Consider the following 18557-nt stretch of genomic DNA (forward strand, 5'->3'; position numbering starts at 1 on the left):
AACGGGATTTGGACCAAAGATGACCGACTTTTCATCTGTTCATGCAGTTTTGCTAAAACTGCCAACTTTCTGGATGCTGCGACCACGCGTGTGGTTTAGCCAAGCAGAAGCCCAGTTCCAGATTTGGCAGATATCCTCTGATTCCACGCGTTACTACCACGTGGTGAGCGCCCTTGACCAGGAGACGGCTGCCCAGGTTGCGGATTTCATACATTCGCCCCCGGAAGAAGGCAAATATGAAGCATTCAAAGCGCTGCTCATTGGGACCTTTGGCCTCTCACGGCGTGAGCGAGGTACCCGCCTGCTTCACCTGGACAGTTTGGGAGACAGGCTGCCGTCAGCATTGATGAACGAGATGCTGGCCCTGGCTGACGGACACAAGCCCTGCCTCATGTTTGAGCAGGCATTCCTAGAGCAGATGCCCGAGGACATACATCTGCTGCTGGCCAACGCAGATTTCAGTGACACCCGGAAGGTGGCAGCCCGGGCAGACATGCTGTGGAAAGCCAGGAGGGAGAGTGTGGCATCCACCAGTCAGATTACCAGGCCGCACGCCCAACAGCGGACCAGACCAGGCCCGGCAGGGGGCACACACAACAGAGGCAGGAGTGAGGAGGCCAGTGAACAGTGGAGTTTCTACCACCAGCAGTGGGGCACAAAAGCCCGCCATTGTCACCCGCCCTGCAAGGGCCAGGGCCAGGGCCAGCAGCCGCTAATGACTATGGCGGCTGGCCACCAGGACAGCCTCTTATACGTCTGGGACAAACAGTTGGGACGCCGCTTCTTGGTCGACACTGGAGCAGAAATCAGCGTCTTGCCCCCGATGGGGTACAACACCCGCAACAGGAAGCCAGGACCCACCCTGAGGGCCGCAAACGGCAGCACGAAACGGCACCCGCACAGTGCAGCTGCAGTTCGGCGCCAGCCGGTTCATGTGGGACTTCACACTGACCACTCCTGACCCCCAACCACTCCTGGGGGGCAGACTTCTTGCAAGCTCACAGCCTGCTGGTTGACTTGCAAGGGAAAAGACTGGTACATGCCAAGACTTTCCAGACGTTCTCCCTGGGTGAAGCCAAGTTGCCGGCCCCACACCTGGACTCCATCACACTGTCGGACAACGAATTTACCAGAATCCTGGTGGACTGTCCATTGATTCTGGCACTGCAGTTCATGGCAGCCATGCCCAGACACGGGGGTACAGCACCACATCCCGACCAAGGGACCACCCCTCCACGCCCACGCACAAAGGCTCCCCCCGGAAATGCTCCGCCTGGCGAAGGAGGAGTTCAAGAGGATGGAGGAATTGAGGATCGTACGGAGGTCCGACAGCCCATGGGCCTCCCCCCGGCACATGGTGCCCAAAGCAGCCGGGGGTTGGAGACCATGCCGCGACTACTGCATACTGAACGAGGCTACAACTCCAGACTGCTACCCCGTGCCGCACATACAGGACTTTGCAGCAAACCTGCACGGAGCAAGAATCTTTTCCAAAGTAGACCTCGTCTGGGGATATCATCAAATCCCAGTGCACCCTGAAGACATCCCCAAAACAGCACTCATCACCCCGTTCGGCCTGTTCGAGTTCCTCCGAATGCCGTTCGGCCTGAAGAATGCCGCACAGATGTTCCAGTGGCTAATGGATGTGGTAGGACGTGACCTGGACTTTGCGTTCATCTATTTGGACGACATCCTCATAGCCAGCTGTAGTCGCCAGGAGCATCTGTCCCATCTCCGCCAGCTCTACTCCCACCTGAGTGATTTCGGCCTCACGATCAACCCAACCAAATGCCAGTTCGGTCTCGATACCATCGACTTCCTGGGCCACAGGATTGGCAAAGACGGGGCAACACCTCTGCCTGCCAAGGTAGACACGATCCGCCACTTCGCCCGGCCCAACACGGTCAAAGGCCTGCAGGAGTTCATTGGTATGGTGAACTTCTACCACCGTTTCCTCCCCTCAGCAGCCCGTATCATGCGCCCTTTGTACACCCTGATGTCGGGTAAAGGCAAGGACATTACTTGAGACGAGGAGGCCACAGCCGCTTTCATTAAAGCCAAGGAAGCCTTGGCAGATGCCGCGATGCTGGTGCACCCCAGAACGGATGTTCCGACCGCCCTCATGGTGGACGCATCCGACACAGCAGTCGGTGGGGTGCTAGAGTAGCTCATCGAGGGGTGCTGGGAACCCCTGGCATTCTTCAGCAAGCACCTACGACCACCCAAACTCAAGTACAGTACTTTCGACCGGGAGCTGTTGGTGCCGTATCTGGCAATCCGACATTTCAGGTACTTCTTAGAAGGCAGGCCGTTCACCACGTTCACGGACCACAAACCATTGACCTTCGCGTTCACGAAGGTGCCAACAGCGACATCTGTCCTACATATCCGAGTACAGGACGGACATCCAGCATGTCTCAGGAAAGGGCAAGGTTGTGGCGGACGCACTCTCCAGACCAGCTGTCCAGGCCCTGTCCCTGGGGGTGGACTATGCAGCACTGGCAGAAGACGAGATGCCCAGCTACAGGACCGCAGTCTCGGGTTTGCAGCTGCAGGACTTTCTCGTAGGCCCAGTTGACAGGACCCTCCTGTGCAACATGGCTACTGGCCAACCTCGCCCCATCGTCCCGGCAGCCTGGAGGCAGCGAGTTTTCGACTCCATACACGGTTTGGCGCACCCATATATCAGGACAACTGTCCGGCTGGTCTCCAGCAAGTTTGCGTGGCACGGACTTTGCAAGCAGGTCAGTGAATGGGACAGAACGTACACGCAGTGCCAAACAGCCAAGGTGCTGCAGCACACTAAAGCCCCACCGCAGCAGTTTGAACCCACCCACCGGAGGTTCGACCACATTCATGTGGATATCGTGGGCCCCCTACCAGTGTCGCAAGGAGCACGGTACCTCCTAACTATGGTAGACCGGTTCATGAGGTAGCCAGAGGTGGTCCCGCTCACCGACACATCTGCCGATTCCTGCGCCCGAGCACTGATTGCAACCTGGGTAGCACGCTTCGGGGTACCGGCCCACATTACCTCCGACAGAGGTGCCCAGTTCACCTCCAGCCTGTGGTCGGCTGTGGCCAGCCTGTTGGGAATGCAGCTGCACCACACCACTCCCTACCACCCACAGTCAAACAGACTAGTGGAATGCTTCCACCATCACTTGAAGTCGGCTCTCATGGCCTGCCTGAGAGGACCTAACTGGGTGGACGAGCTTCCTTGGGTCCTGCTTGGAATTCACACAGCGCCCAAAGAGGATCTGCATGCCTCGTTGGCCAAGTTGGTATACAGCGCGCCCCTGGCCGTCCCGGGAGAGTTCATACCAGCCCCAAGGGGGCAAGAGGAAGAACCCGCAGCAGTCCTGGACAGGCTACGCGAAAGGCTTGGCAACCTGGACCCCGTACCGACTTCACAGCACGGACGGACCCCGACACATGTACCCAAAGACCTGCAGAACTGTAAGTTTGTGTTTGGACGAAGAGGTGGACACTGGGCACCGCTACAGCAGCCATACGAGGGGCCATTCAATGAGATCAACAACAGCAGGTCCACGTACGTTCTGGGGGGAAAGAGGAGGTTTTCACGGTGGACCGACTCAAACCAGCCCATGTGGACTTGGCGCAGCCGGTCGAGGTTCAGGCACCGCGACACAGAGGCAGATCCAGACTGTGGACATTGGGGGGTGTATTGCCGGTTCTGGGGGGGGGGGTGTTATATGGCAACCCACTTTCTGTGCAGGCAAACCGGCTCACAAACAGCCAGCACGCTGGTAATGCACCTCTGATGTCATTTCCGCCTGGAGAGGGTGGGTGCTAGGGATTAAATGCCAGCGCCGCGAAGTTTGAATAAACTAGTCTCGAAACAACTTACCGACTGCGTGTCGTCTCTAGCTCTGTATGTAGTACATCGCTACTGTTATGATCCCAGCCCCCTCCTTTGTGAGAATCGCAAGAGCACCCGTTGGGGGGGGTGCTCAGTAGACCCAGTCGGAGAGAGAGAGAGAAACGTGCAAAATTGCAGGTCCCACCAGGGATACAGAATAAAGACAACAGCGACCATTGTCTCATGGAGACCACGTGAAAAGCCCTCGGGCAAGGTGGGCTAGTTGAGAGAGAGATTGCATCATCCCAACCTGATTGACACCTGCGACCCCGTGAGGAAGTATAAAGGAGAGTCTCAGGGGGACAGCCCCTTCAGACGCACCAAGAAGACACGAGAGAGTGTTCCCACAGCAGCGGGAAGCCATTCTGAAGGAAGCCACGTGCGTTAGATTCCGGGATTGGAATCTGTGGCTGGAATCACAGAAAACCGCCTTTAACTAACATCGGGGAGAGGAAACCAACGCTCCCCCGATTTCACGGAAGATTCATCGAGACTCGGCAAGTTCTTTCTCTTCTCCCCCCAATCTCTCTCTCTCGGTCGCCCCACGCAAAACCCAGCGATTTTCAAAGGGCTGAGGCCTGCAGACTTTCAGAGTGACTTTTATATTTCCAACAGACAATCTATTAACCCCTAGACACCAGCAGAGCTCACTTCTTAATGTTGATTATTACTATACCCGCACTTTAGATTGAATGTTGACGATGTGCACTATCTGAATGTATGTATTAACCCTACTTTTGTGTCCCTTTATAAATAAAAACGTTTGAAAATAGTGACAACAGACTTCAACAGACCTCTCTATCTTTGCTGGTAAGTTATCCAGTTACGGGATACGTAACACTACAATATAGTACTTGTTTCTTCCCAATTGCAAGGGACTCGTCATAAGTAATATGGGTGATTATCTACTGATTACATAATTTATCTACCAAATAAAAGTAATTTTCATTAATTCAATGATATGCCTAAGCAAGATAAATATTGGCTAGAAATTCATAAAAAGATTCCATAATGTTTTTGATTCACACTGGGAATCAAAATAATTGTTTTTCTGATGTCAAGAACTTCATAGCCAAATCTAGAGTGTATAAATTACACAGCATGTGAACTTTACAATAGACAAAAAGCATTAAAGGATTATTGAATAGATATTCTAGATGAATGCTGATTGTGTAAAGACAACAAGGCCACATGAACACTAGTGGTAAGCAGTTTGGAGCTGTGACAGCTGCCAATTGATGACATGATATAATGCTGCACATATTGCTGACTTCAAGTCACTATCCTCTCCATGATGAAGAGATTGGGTTCTGAGTCCAGCAGTAACCATAGTAAAGATGCATCTTCCTTCTCTTCAGAGATGACCCAGCATGCATTCTTCTGAAGCAATAGCGACTTGTGGTGCATTGCGGGGCTCTGTACTTTGAACTCTGCTTAGATATATAAAATGGATCAGGAAACTGAATATACTACTTCTAAATCTACTGACAGCATGAAACTAGGTGAGACTGTGGGTTGTGCAGATGAGGTAAAGAAGTTTCAAGGTGATTTATGGAAGTTGACTTATTAGGGAAATACTTGACTGCTGTGGTTTTACATGGGTAAAGGTGGACTTAACTACTTTGATCAAAACATCAGAACGTTCTTTAAATTGGAAATGTTGCTGTGCTCAAGGACCTGGTTGTCCCTGCATATGGAGTTACTTAAAGCAAACATACAGATGCAGCAAAGAGGAAGGCAAATGAATTTGAGTATGAGACTACCAATTGCTACAGTACAGTCATCAAAATAATCCCCTCCTCCTTTTCATATTTATAGCAGGGATGTGATGGTGAAGTATACGTGTAGAATGAAAGCTGTGAAGGATTTGTTCTTCTTCCTGAGTCTGTTATACACAAGAAAATACATTTGCTTCGGCAAGCCTCCCACAATAAAACCAGAATGCTGAGCTGACCATCATAGAATCTATGGAAATAAACAAAAAAAAGGCATCTTCATTAAAGACATGGGCTATAACTCTACATCAATACTGAAACAATGAGAGTCACTTTTGAAATTAGAGCTGCATTCGACTATCTAATAAGCTCAGTTTTGAGGTGAGCATAAATATTCTTTCTCCTGACATCAAGTGTCTATGATGTCAATCTAGTGGACCATTCAATCTCATTAAATACCTTACAGAGTTCTTATGTCGGGGAAGAAAAAGCATAATTGCTGGCTAATATCTTATTTTATATCTTTTAATGTAAGGACAACTGCAAAACAGTGCAGCAGAGCATTGAACAGTTAACTATAACTTTGGGTTCTTGGTTAAAGCATCTCATGCTTAGAATCCCTCAAGTTTCTGGCATATTGAAAGATATGAAATAAAGATTGGTAAGTATATGATTAAAGGTGAAGGTGAAATATCTGAAGTAATCATCCTTGAAAATTATCAGTATGCTACAGTATTTAAAAAAATTGAAGCATTTATTGAAATTGGAATTGCAATTGTTTTATTATTGTCATATGTAAATATCTAGGTAATTAGAACTAGAGAGATTGCTAAACACTAATTATGGGTTGCTAACTCACTAATAATTCTTTCAACAAAATGCAGCATTTTCAATGTTTTAAACTGAGTCTAGTCCATATGAGCAAATCTTTTTTTACTGTATTAATTATCATATATCTTTCAATGTAGGGACAATGTGAACTAGTGCAAAGTATAGTGGAACATTGGAACTATAACCCTGGGTGCTCTCTTGCATGGAATCCCTTAAGTTTGTGACAGTTTGACAGCGTAACAAATGGGATTGCCAAAGGCATCATCCTCATTATCACTGGAAAGTATAAGCCATTGAAATCATCAGTTATCCTGAAAATTTTGTGCTAAACTCAAGTTCCTGCTGTGTGCCATGATGGAGCCCATTTTCACACCTTGTTCAGATGATCCTCTGAGATTTTTAACATTTCTGTCTGTCACAATCTGTAAATGCTGTATGTATTATACAGGATAGATTCCAAAAGCATGAAGGTGCTGCTCAGAATTTTCCCCAGAATTGAATCTGTGTATTACTGACTGTGATATACCATGACAATATATTACTAATGTTATTAAAATAATTCTTCAATGATTTATTAATTCAAGTAAAGCAGTGCAAGAAGATACACTTTGCAAAAACAGGCAAACATAAAACATTTATAATTCAACTCTGAATGAAACCGACATTTCTCCAGTTTTCCATAATATTTTTTATAAATTTTCTTTTGTGAGGAATAAATATAAATCACATTTTCCCTGATAAATGTGCTGGCCCTAATTGTACTTATGTTCTTACTTCAGAGCTTAGAAAAGAAACTTGTATGACAGCTAATTAGGTTTCTATTTATGCAATGTCATGCCTGCTAAAACTATGATTAAATAGTCTGAATTAGGCAACATAGCTTTAATGTTGGTGTTGGCCTTACAATTTCATTTTTTAATTAGGCACAATTCTATGCTTTCACTCACATTTGTGCTTTTTTAAATCCAGGAATTTCTCACCAGCTTTTGAATAAATCAATAGATAATGTAAGTAACTTATGTTAAGTGTCAGTCTAATATTGGGTATATTTGAAGCAGAAGGTTGATAGTTTCCTGATTAGTAAAGGCACCAAAGGTAGCAGGGAGAAAGCAGGAGAATGGTTTTGAGAGGGTTAATAGATCAGCCATGATGGAATGGCAGATCAAAACCAATGAGCTGAATGGCCTGATTCTACTCCTATTTCTCATATTCTTATGGAGTTGAATTTCGTCTGCTGCTCCCTTGCCCACTTTCCTAGTTGATATCACTTCGATGTGACTTTGTACAACCTTCATTTTCCAACATAACACCAATTTTAAGGTCATCTCCAAAACTACTGATCATGCCAGCTATATTCTCATACAGATCAATAACATATATGACAAACAATAGAGGATCCAGCACCAATTCTGCGGGTCAGCTCATGTCACAGGCCTTTGAGATGAGAAACAATCTTCCACAACCACCCTCTGCCTCCTACTTCTACGCAGGACCTTGTGAAAAAACTTCCTAAGGTTTATGGACACAGCGACTTCTCCTCAACAAATTTTATGATCTTATTTTCTCAGTCTAATTTTCATGTTGATCAAGTAGTGATCCAGAAATCAATACCTTTATGGTTGAGCTAATTTTTGTTTGAAACGTATTTGCTCATACTCCTTCAACAGAACCTTCTTTTTCGACTTACCCATGTCACTTGTTCCTAGAAGGACAATATCCCCGAAAAGATGAGTTCAAATAGTCCTGAGCAGGCAATAAACTTTTAGATCATGCTTATGGCACAGACAACAATATCTAAGTACACTGTCTGCTAATTCTACTTCATTTCTTTTCACTCTTCCTTTGGCATCTCTTATGTTTGTTCTTAATAAAGACAAACTGCATGGGTAAAACTAGCACATACTTACAGTGATGGTTCTAGCTCCACACAAGTGCCTGTGACCAGCTCATGGCTTCAGCTTGACCTGAGCACGTGCAACCTGCTTCCTAATGCCACTTGCAGTTCCATATAGCACACTGGGAACTAAGTTTGTTATTATGTACACACATAATAACACCTCTAACCCCTTTAAAGATAAAGCGAACACAATACTATGTCCTCATAAACGTACAAGAAACTACTACTGCTACTATTATGTTGACTCAGGCCTAGGGGGCCGGCATCAGGCACGATGATGGACTCTCCACTCCTCCCTCTCCCTCATCAGTGTGTTCAGTTCATCTACATTAGCCGCGCCGCTATCTTCTAGGAGTGTGTTGACCATAGTCTTAGGAGGGCGCCCAGGGTTCATCTTCCCTTGCTTGGGCTCACATGTGATGACTAGGTTAGCAGGCAGCTCAGGGTGGTGTATGCAGTGCCCCGTTAGCTGCAGTCTTCTTGCCTCAGTCTTAGTAGTAAGCATCGGTAGGTTGTCATAGAGCCTGACGTTTGTCATGTGCTGTTGCTAACTCACATCAAGAGCCATCTGGAGCATTTGTGTATAGCAACCATCTAGTGGCATTCTCATGGTCTTGATGAATGTCCATGTCTCGCATCCGTACATGAGAATGGACTCTATGATTGCTATGAAGATCCTTTTTTTGAGCCCACTGGTCAGGTTTGACCTCCAGATTTTCTTCATGTCGTTCATAGCCCTCCACACCAGCGCCTTCCTTATATTTATGTCCTTCTCCAAACTCATCATTCTTGAGCCGAGGTACTTAAAGTCTAAGACTTCTTAATGGTATCATTCTTTACGATCTTGAAAGTACCTTCATTGCAGTTGAATGCTATGCACTGTGTCTTTTTAGCATTTAGGTGAAGTCCAACTTTATTGCGCTCTATTTCCACTTTTGTCAGTAGTTGCTGTGCTTCTTCCATCTGGTCAGAGAGCAGGACTATGTCATCTGCAAACTGGAGATCTGTGAGTGTAACTGGTCTGACCCTTTTGATTCCTCCTGGCTTTATGGTAAAACCAAATTTATTATGATCTCTGGTTGCATTATTGCAAGAAACAATAAGCTTTCCAACGAAGATATTAACATTAACTTCAATTTCAATGAACAAATACAGTCCCTTATTCACTCATCAGCTCTCAATGAGTCACTGTGTTTTGATAATCCTTTATCGTCTGCTATTAGTCTCCACAGATGTATTGCTATCACTTATTGTGTTATTATTAATGTGCCCATGAGAATTCAAGATAACAAGTTTATTTTTCACATCAGTTGGCCCCTTTGATGTACTGACAGGTAATGTGTCATAGCTATGTGTGGGAGCTTGTGATCACAGATCTGCACGATTCCTTCTCAGACGTGTTCATCGTTCTGCCCAGTAGGTACATGGAGCAACTTCCTCTTGCACATATCCTAGCAGGGACCATGAACTAGAATGATGATCCTGGATTTGCATTTGATCTCCAAGCTTCAGGACTGGTAGGCTTTTCACAGTCTTGTCATGATGTTGTTTCAGTTTTTCTTTCCCATTTACTTTAGCCAATTTGACCTTTGGTGCTCCGTTAGATGTCAACAGGTTTTCGTGCATTGGAGGGTTAGTGTGTATGCGTTGACCTGTCAGCATTTGGGCTGGTGAAAGGCCATTCTGCAGTGGTGCACTTCTATAAATCATTGTTAAAGTCCTTTCGTCCATCTTGCTCTTCACTACCTTGACCGAACTCTCCGTTAGGCCATTAGATTTTGGGTGATGTGTGCTTGAAATTACATGTCAAACCTCCAGTCATTGGCAAAGGACTCCAATTCACAGCTCAAAAATTGTGGACCACCTCCGATGGAATTCCACACTTCACAAACGCAGCTTTCAGGAAGGTGGCGACCACTTTGCTGGATGTTAACTGTATTGTCACAACCTCTGGGCCACTGGAAAAGTAGTCTGTTACAACAAGGTGACTGTTCCCATGATAATCAAATAAATCTGCTCCAGCTTTGAAGTACGGCCTGTCTGGTGTAGTGTGTGGTATAAATGGTTCTGCTTGCTGCTTTCGTCTGTAGTTAAGATATATTTCTCATGAAGCAGTGGTCTGCTGATATCTTGGTTCATTTGTGGTCAGTATATCACTTCACGAGTTCTTTGTTTACATTTTTCCTCACCAAGATACCCTTCATGTGTCTTCTGAAGCATTTCCTTGAGTAGCAACACTGGAATCACAAACCTGTTCTCTTTGTAGATCGTATCTTCCACTACTGACAGTTTGGCTCTGCATGCCCAATAATCCCAAATACACATTGGACAGTTATTTTTTGTTACCTGCCATCCTTTTGTATTGCCTCATTGAGTACGTTCATTGTTCTATCTGACCCTGCTGCTGCTGTCTTAATATTCCCAGTTCCATCAAGAAATACTGAAATGAAAATGATAAATATGTCAACATAGGCCTGTATAACAGCATTAATCACTTGGTCACTCTCTTCTTCTTTGTTGACTACTCAAGACAATACATCAGCAGGAAACATATATTTTACCGGTGTCCGGCTCGTCTTCACATCATACGTCTGCAGCCTTATCAACATGCGCTCTTGAGACAGTCACTCAGATGTCTGGACATAAGTGAGACCAATGGTTTATGGTCTGCCTCCACTTCTAAAGCTTGACCATAGATGTACTGATGGAACCCTTTGCATGCATATGTGCTGGCAAGAAGCTTTTTCTCTACCTGTGCATATTTGGATTCTGCACTTTTTAAAGCTTTTCATGCATAGTCCACTGGTTGCTATGTGACATCATGCTGCTGCAGTAGTACTGTTCCATGGCCATATCAGGACACATCAGCCGAGATCCTACTACACCTTTCTCGATCATAAAGCTTCAGCATGGGCTCTTCAGTTAGGATTCTTTTCAGCCTCTGGAAACATTCTTTTTGCTCATGAGACTAAATCCGCTCACTTCATCACTCAAGGAATGACTTAACTGGTGCTGATGCAGTAGACAGTCAAGGTATGAACAGCCAAGTAAGTCACAATCTCCTGGAAACATCTCACCTCACCTTTGTTTTGGGGCCACTCCACATTCTCAATGGCTGACATCTTGCTTGGTTCAGGCTTCACTCCCTCTTCCGATACGGCATCTCCTTTGAAAGTCAGTGTCTTAACACCAAATTCACAACTCTCTTTATTTAATTTCAAATTGACATTCCACATCATGTCAAGCACCTGTCTCAGTGGTGCATCATGTTCTTCCTTGGTGGATCCCCAGACGATGATGTCATCCATCATGGTCTTGGCACTAGGCATGCCCTCAAAGATCATGTGGATGATTTTATGGTAAACTTCTGGCACAGACACAATCCCATACAATCACTGAAGAAAGTGTTATCTTCCCTTTGGTGTGTTAAAATTTCACAGTCTGGAATTTGCCTCATCAAACTTCATTTACCAAAACCCCGATGATGTGTTGAGTTTGCTAAACCACATGCTACCTGCAAACCATGACATAATCTCCTCCTGTGTTGGTATTTTAAAATTTTCTCTCTTGATTGCTTTATTATGATCTCTTGGATGTAGGCATATCCATTCTTTTGCAAAATGACCAGTGAGCTCATTCAATCTGTTGGTTCTGCAATTTTCTGCATGACATTTATCCGTTCCATGCGTGCTAATTCTTGTTTAAGTTTGTCTCTAAGTGAAAACGGGACTTTGTTGCATGCGTGGACAACAGGAACCATTGTCTGATATACGTTTGTAAATGAAATTTGTTTACACCAGGTAAGCACCTGAGTTTCTCAAAGACATCTGCATACTCTTCATGAAGTGTAGTCATCCTTGTCTGTGAAGCCACAACAGAAACTAGTTTCATCAAGTTGAGCTTTTTCTCATGCACTCAGACCTAATATTAGCTGTATTTTATTTTCCATAAGAAGGTGCTAATAATGCCTATAAGGTGTTGCCTTTTGTGCTTGAAGGTCACTATACAGGCCCCTTTTACTGGAAAGTTCTCTCCAGTACAGCCTGTCAATTTTAACTTCGCTGGGTATATCTTGCTCTTTACTGTGAGAGTCTTACAGTCATCCATGAACAACAGATTCACTTGGGCTGTGGTGTTAAGCTTGAATGGAATTGTTGTCTCATTCACAGTCACTGGAGCAACCCATTCTGTTTTACCGGCTCTCACAGTCAAAAGAGAATCCACAGAGACTTCCTCCACTTCCACAGCAACCGCGTGCACCTTTTTCTTGGTAGCCTCAGCTTTGCGGCACTTTGCAAAATGATTCTTCTTCCCACAATTATTGCAAGACTTTCCATAAGTGAGACAGGTCTTTGCAATACGCCTACCTCCACATTCACTGTTTGAGTCCACCCCTCTACTTCACTATTGCTTTGAGAAACTCCTTGCACTCTGCCCTTCTGTTTTCACAGCATGCACTGTAGTGTCTGTCCTGTGCAGCTCCTTGGCTTGTGCTGTGTGGTCTCTGCTGCCCTACACATATCCACAGCCTTGTCCAGTGTAAATCTGCTTCACGAAGTGTTCTTTCTCTGGGCCCATTGTTTGAAGTTCCACAAACTATTTTGTCTCTAACTACAGTTCCTCAAATCTCCAAACTCACAGGACTTATTCAGTGTGTGAAGCTCAGCTAAGTATTGGTCAAAGCTAACACTTTGTTTCTGCTCACAAAAAGCATACATCTTTCAAGCGTGATGCTTTTACTTGGGATAAAATACTCCTCAAATTTTGTCATCAGACTGACCAATGTAACGGCTGCCTTGTCAATTTGAAAGCCATTGTAGATGTCCAAAGCATCATCTTCCCCAATTACATGTAGAAAGATAGTCACTTTCAATTTTTCATCCACCCCTCCAGCTCTACTCACCACAAAATATATATTGTATTGCTGTTTCGAGCATTTCCAGTTATCAGTTAGATTGCCAGGAAACAGCCCAGGTGTGGGAGGTTTTAGCTTATAAATGCCAGAATTTTCAGGCTCTCTCCTGATTCTTTCTTGGTGCATTCGGTGAACAACAACAACTTCAGGACACTACATGCTCTCAGAACCTAGCGTCTCTTTCTTAATCACTCGTGGTACATTTACTGTCCATGTATAATCCTCACGCCGACTTCTGACATTATGTTATATCTGTTCATAATAAAGACAAATAGCATGGGTAAAAATGAACACATCTTTTATTTACAGGACTCTCCAGTACCGGCGTCAGCTCAACACAAGCACGTGCAACCGGCTCATGGCTTCAGCTTGACCTGAAAGCGTGCAACCAGCTCACCAACATCGCCTCTGGTTCTGGGTGAACCGTCTGCATTCAAGACTGGGAACTGCAGTTTGTTATTATGTACACATATACTAACACAGTATCATGGTGCCATGGACAGTTTTCTCAGTATTCCTGCAGTCTCTGCTCACGTGCACAAAGGCTGCAAAAATTTTGTTCCTGTTAGACAAGTTCAAGCTTAAGACTGCCCTCTGGATCCCCATACCCACCTCACTCATTGTGATATGTTCATTCTAGTTTTGACTAACCGGTTCTGCAGTACTTATTCTAAGAGGTGAACTTGTCAACAAAGTACCAAAGTTCTTGTTTTCCCCACTCTGATACACTACAATATTGTAATATTGAACTCCAGATCACCAACTCTAAATCAAAGTTCACCAAGACCTAGATGCATATTCCATCTGTGATTGAAATGATTAGATTGCTCAACCTCATCTGAATAGATGTAACATGAATTCTGCAACACGAGATATGCTATTTCTATTTTGTTTATTTTCTAATTCTATATAAGACAAGACAAAAGGGGAAGGAAAACATTCTGCAACGCAATTTTTCAAATAGATGAACATTAAATTGAAGGGCTCTCAATCAAAAAAAACAATAAATGTCTGCAATGACAAATAAGTACACTTACTAAAAGTTTAGAAAAATAACATAGCATAATGCTCTTTGTAAATGTATCTGAATTATTGATGATGTGGCATGATTGGGGAAATGAGCAAAGGCCAAACTGAACAAAGTAAGTTACTAGAAATGAAAGGAAGAAAGATGTGAGGACACACCAGAGATGCACATTTGCTTCAGGTGGTTAGATGTTCGCAGGCCTGAGTTTCCAAGAGAAACAACAGAACGTCTGCACTTCACCACAAACATTCTCACTGAAATTTTCATGTGTTGAAGCCAGAATAGCAACCTTAAAGCTGGGTAAAGATTGGATCCCTGTGGCATTCAAGGTACAAATAAATACAAATACTTTATTGTCACCAAACAATTAATACCAGCGCGTACAATCATCACGGTGATATTTGTTTCTGCGCTTCGCGCTCCCTGAAGTACAAATCAAGGTAAAATTTTAAAAATTTAAATTATAAATCATAATTAGAAAATAGAAAAGGGAAAGTACGGTAGTGCAAGTCAGGTCCAGATATTTGGAGGGTACGGCCTAGACCCGGGTCAGGATCTGTTCAGCAGTCTTATCACAGTAGGAAAGAAGCTGTTCCCAAATCTGGCCATACGAATCTTCATGCTCCTGAACCTTCTCCTGGAGGTTATTGATATTCCCAGCCTTTTCTTTGCACCCAGTGATCTCATTTAGACCCTGCCATAGTCTACTGACATCCCTCTGGTTAGCCTGGGCTTCCAACTTGGCTCGATATTGCCTCTTGGCGCTCTTAATGGCTTTCCGGAATTCACGCCTGGATTCCATGCAGTGACTGGTAACTCCGGACCTAAAAGCTGCAGCTCTAGCCTTCAAAAGGGACTGGACCTCATTATTCATCCAAGGTTTCTGGTTAGGAAATACCTGGATTGTCTTGTGAGACACACAGTCCTCTGTGCATTTCCAAATAAAGTCCATGACAGCTGAGGCATACTCATCGAGGTTAGCTGCTGAGTCCTTGAATACTAATCAGTCCACTGAGTCAAAACAGTCACAGAGGACCTCATCCGTTTCCTCTGTCCAACGTGACATCACTTTTGACACCGTAACCTCCAGAGGTTAGGTTAAATTTGACGTTAACTGCAGAAAGAATTCTGCTACATTGGAGTTAGATACTTCCATCGTCTCACATTTTCACTCTTCTGTTAGGGACGTTCCAGTTGGTTTCCTTGAATGAGTCAGCCTGAACTGATCAGGCTGAAGGGCCTGTATACAATTGCTCTATAAGACAGCTGAATGTGCCTTATTGTCTCATATCAGCGTGCAGTGGATGAATCTGGAACAAATTCTTGGAAGGCCTCCAATACAATATTGTCCCATACTGGAACCAACAGGGATTCACTTCCTGCTAGTATAGCTAGTGTGCGATCATAAACAGAACATTATTCAGTTTAATGTCTATATCCCTCATTCTACAGCAGACTATTCTGTCTCCTGTCTTTGGCAAAAAACAACCACTGCCAGTTAGAGTGATCCTTCACTGAGAAGATTCTTGATTCCAATGTGCCACCTACACATACTTGGAAAACATCCATCAAACTGCTGTACCACTTTCAACACCATATGGGAAGCGTGAGAAACAAAGTGATAAGCACTTACATCATCAGAAGCTTTTGTAGCAGAATACCAAGGGATAATTTGGATGTGAGGTAGGAGAGGAAGGATTAAGCATGAGGATATAGTCATCTTCAATATTTTCAGCCCCCTTTCTGTCACATAATGCCAATGGAATTTTCAAATATGGTAAGGAAATTCTTCTCACTGATGATTAGGGCCCAGGTTTTCCCAGTTAAGTGCTTGTAAAATTCTAGCCTCCTGTGCAAAATACATAAGTCCTGAACTTGCTGGCTGACCTTCACAAACAGGATTCTGGCTTTGGTCTGTTGCTGGATTCTGCCTTCAGAAATATTCATAAAATATTCATAAGTTTTAGAACTGAAATAAACAAATAAAAGTTACAAATGATTGGATTTTTAAATATCACCTCAGGTGACATACAAAGACTTTAAATTAATTCAAACCACTGGAAAATACAAGCAACAAAATTAAATATAATTTACTCTTCTTTTTCTAGCTGGAATATTCCCTTTCAAATGAATAACCATACAGATCCTATGTCCAGATCAACCTAGAACCAACCTGGGAAAAGATTACCCAGCATTATTTCCTGAGAATCTCAACAAGCTCATCTGTGGGACGTGCTGTTGGAAATTACATTCACAGACGTGTCACGCAAGTCCTCAGAGACTGACTCTAGGGAATGCCTTCTACAACAATTCCTCCCATTGCCACTACAGAGCAAGTCTACTGGGACTAAGGGCTCCCTGCAAACAGCGAGAACTATCTCACTATGTATCATCTGCACCAAGGCATTCAGTGCAGACTGCTCTAACCCCTGTGGTATCTGCATCACTTCCAGAATACTTGTCAGCATCTAAATTAGTCATGTTGCACCTCCTTGAATGAGAGATGTAAACTGCCTTACTTGTGCATTTTCAAACCAGGCCCTCTACTGAGGTGAGATAGCAATAAACATCACAGATTGGGATGGCTGCGAGGCGCAGTTATTTGGAATAGCATGAAGTGTATATTCCCTGTGTCAGATTCAACAGGCAATTCTGAGGACCTGGATACCATGCCAGTGAATGTATTTTGAAAATGGTGTGTCACACAGCTGGGAAATCCCTTTGTCTAGGTGTTTGTTTGCATTAGACAGAGGATCCTTGAAGTTATTCATTTCAATGACGGAACTCTTGCTGGGAAAAGAATAATAAGTTATATTTCAATCACACATGGCAATATGTTAGCCCTTTACTCAGAGGCTAACTTGTATCGGAGGCCTTGCAAGAATATGTTCCAGATACATCCACTGCATGCTGACGTGAGACAATAAGGCACGTTCAGTTGTCTTATAGAGCAATTGTATACAGGACCTTCAGCCTGATCAGTCCAAGTTAATTATTTAATCCCTTTAAAGGTGCGATATGTTAGGTTGTGTATCATAGGTTCATGTCAATCTGATCCATTTCTTTCCTTTACCTTAATAGAATAACTGAGCACAATGCAGAAAGTAATTTTTCCACAGGAGATTGCCCAACGTTTTTCTTGATCTGTAGTTTTAAAAACATTTATGCAATTATGTGCACAACATCAAAAATAATTTAATTAACATAATATTTTTATAAAATAATATGCAATAAAATAAATCTTGTGGAACCAACTAAATAATTTACAAATAGTTACCAGGGAACCACTTTGCCCTCTGCTGGTCAATTTGCAACTGTGCAACGATTTGTCCAATTATGTTTTTGAAATAATAGAGACACAATAAACTAACAACCAGATTTAGCCAGAGTTCACTCCAAAACATTTTAGTTTTTTTTTTACAGCTCTCACGTATATTTGTTAACAGAGTAATCATACATGTTAATAATGATAATTACCACACATTATTTCCTTTAACATGATGCTCTGTATCTATGATTTGTTTCAAGTAAGATTTTCATTTCAACAATGAATATACAGTATGTACTTGTGCATATAACAATAAACTCAACAGGCTTTGGTCAATATGCTGGTCTTTACTGTACGTTTTATAGCATAAACACGTAACTATGGAGTGCTTTCTCATAGATATTATGAAGGATCACACAATAATTAAATAATAATGTAAGGTTTGGAACAGAATAGGGTACAGATTGCTTAGGGACAGAATTGGAAATAAAAGCAAAATATTCTGGAAACACTCAGCTATTCGGGCAACAGCTGTGGAAGTAATTAGAGTTATTGAGTAACACACACTAAATGCTGGAGGGACTAGGCAAATCAGGCAGCATCTATGATGGGGAATTAACAGTTGACATTTCAGATGAAATCCTTTATCAGGACTAAAAAGAAAGAGGGAAAAAGCCAGGTGGGGGAAGGGAAGGAAAAATAGCCGGCAGGAGACAGGTAAAACAAGGTGAGGGGGAAAGTGGGTAAATGGGGAGGGTAGGATGAAGTAAGATGTTGGGAAGTGAGAGGTGGAAGAGGCAAAGGACTAAAGAAGAAGGAATCTGATAAGAGAGGACAGTGAACCGTGGAAGAAAGGAAGGAGGAGCGGCACCAAAGGGAGGTGGTAAGCAGGTGAAGAGAAGGGAAGGGGATTTGATGAGGCCACGCTCAGCCCAGAGGAGTAACACATCATATTCCTTCTGGGTACCCTCCAACCTGATGGCATGAACATTGATTTCACTAACTTCTGGTAATTTCTTCA

The sequence above is a fragment of the Hypanus sabinus genome, chromosome 2 (assembly GCF_030144855.1).
Source record: "Hypanus sabinus isolate sHypSab1 chromosome 2, sHypSab1.hap1, whole genome shotgun sequence".
NCBI classification, from domain to species: Eukaryota; Metazoa; Chordata; class Chondrichthyes; order Myliobatiformes; family Dasyatidae; genus Hypanus; species Hypanus sabinus.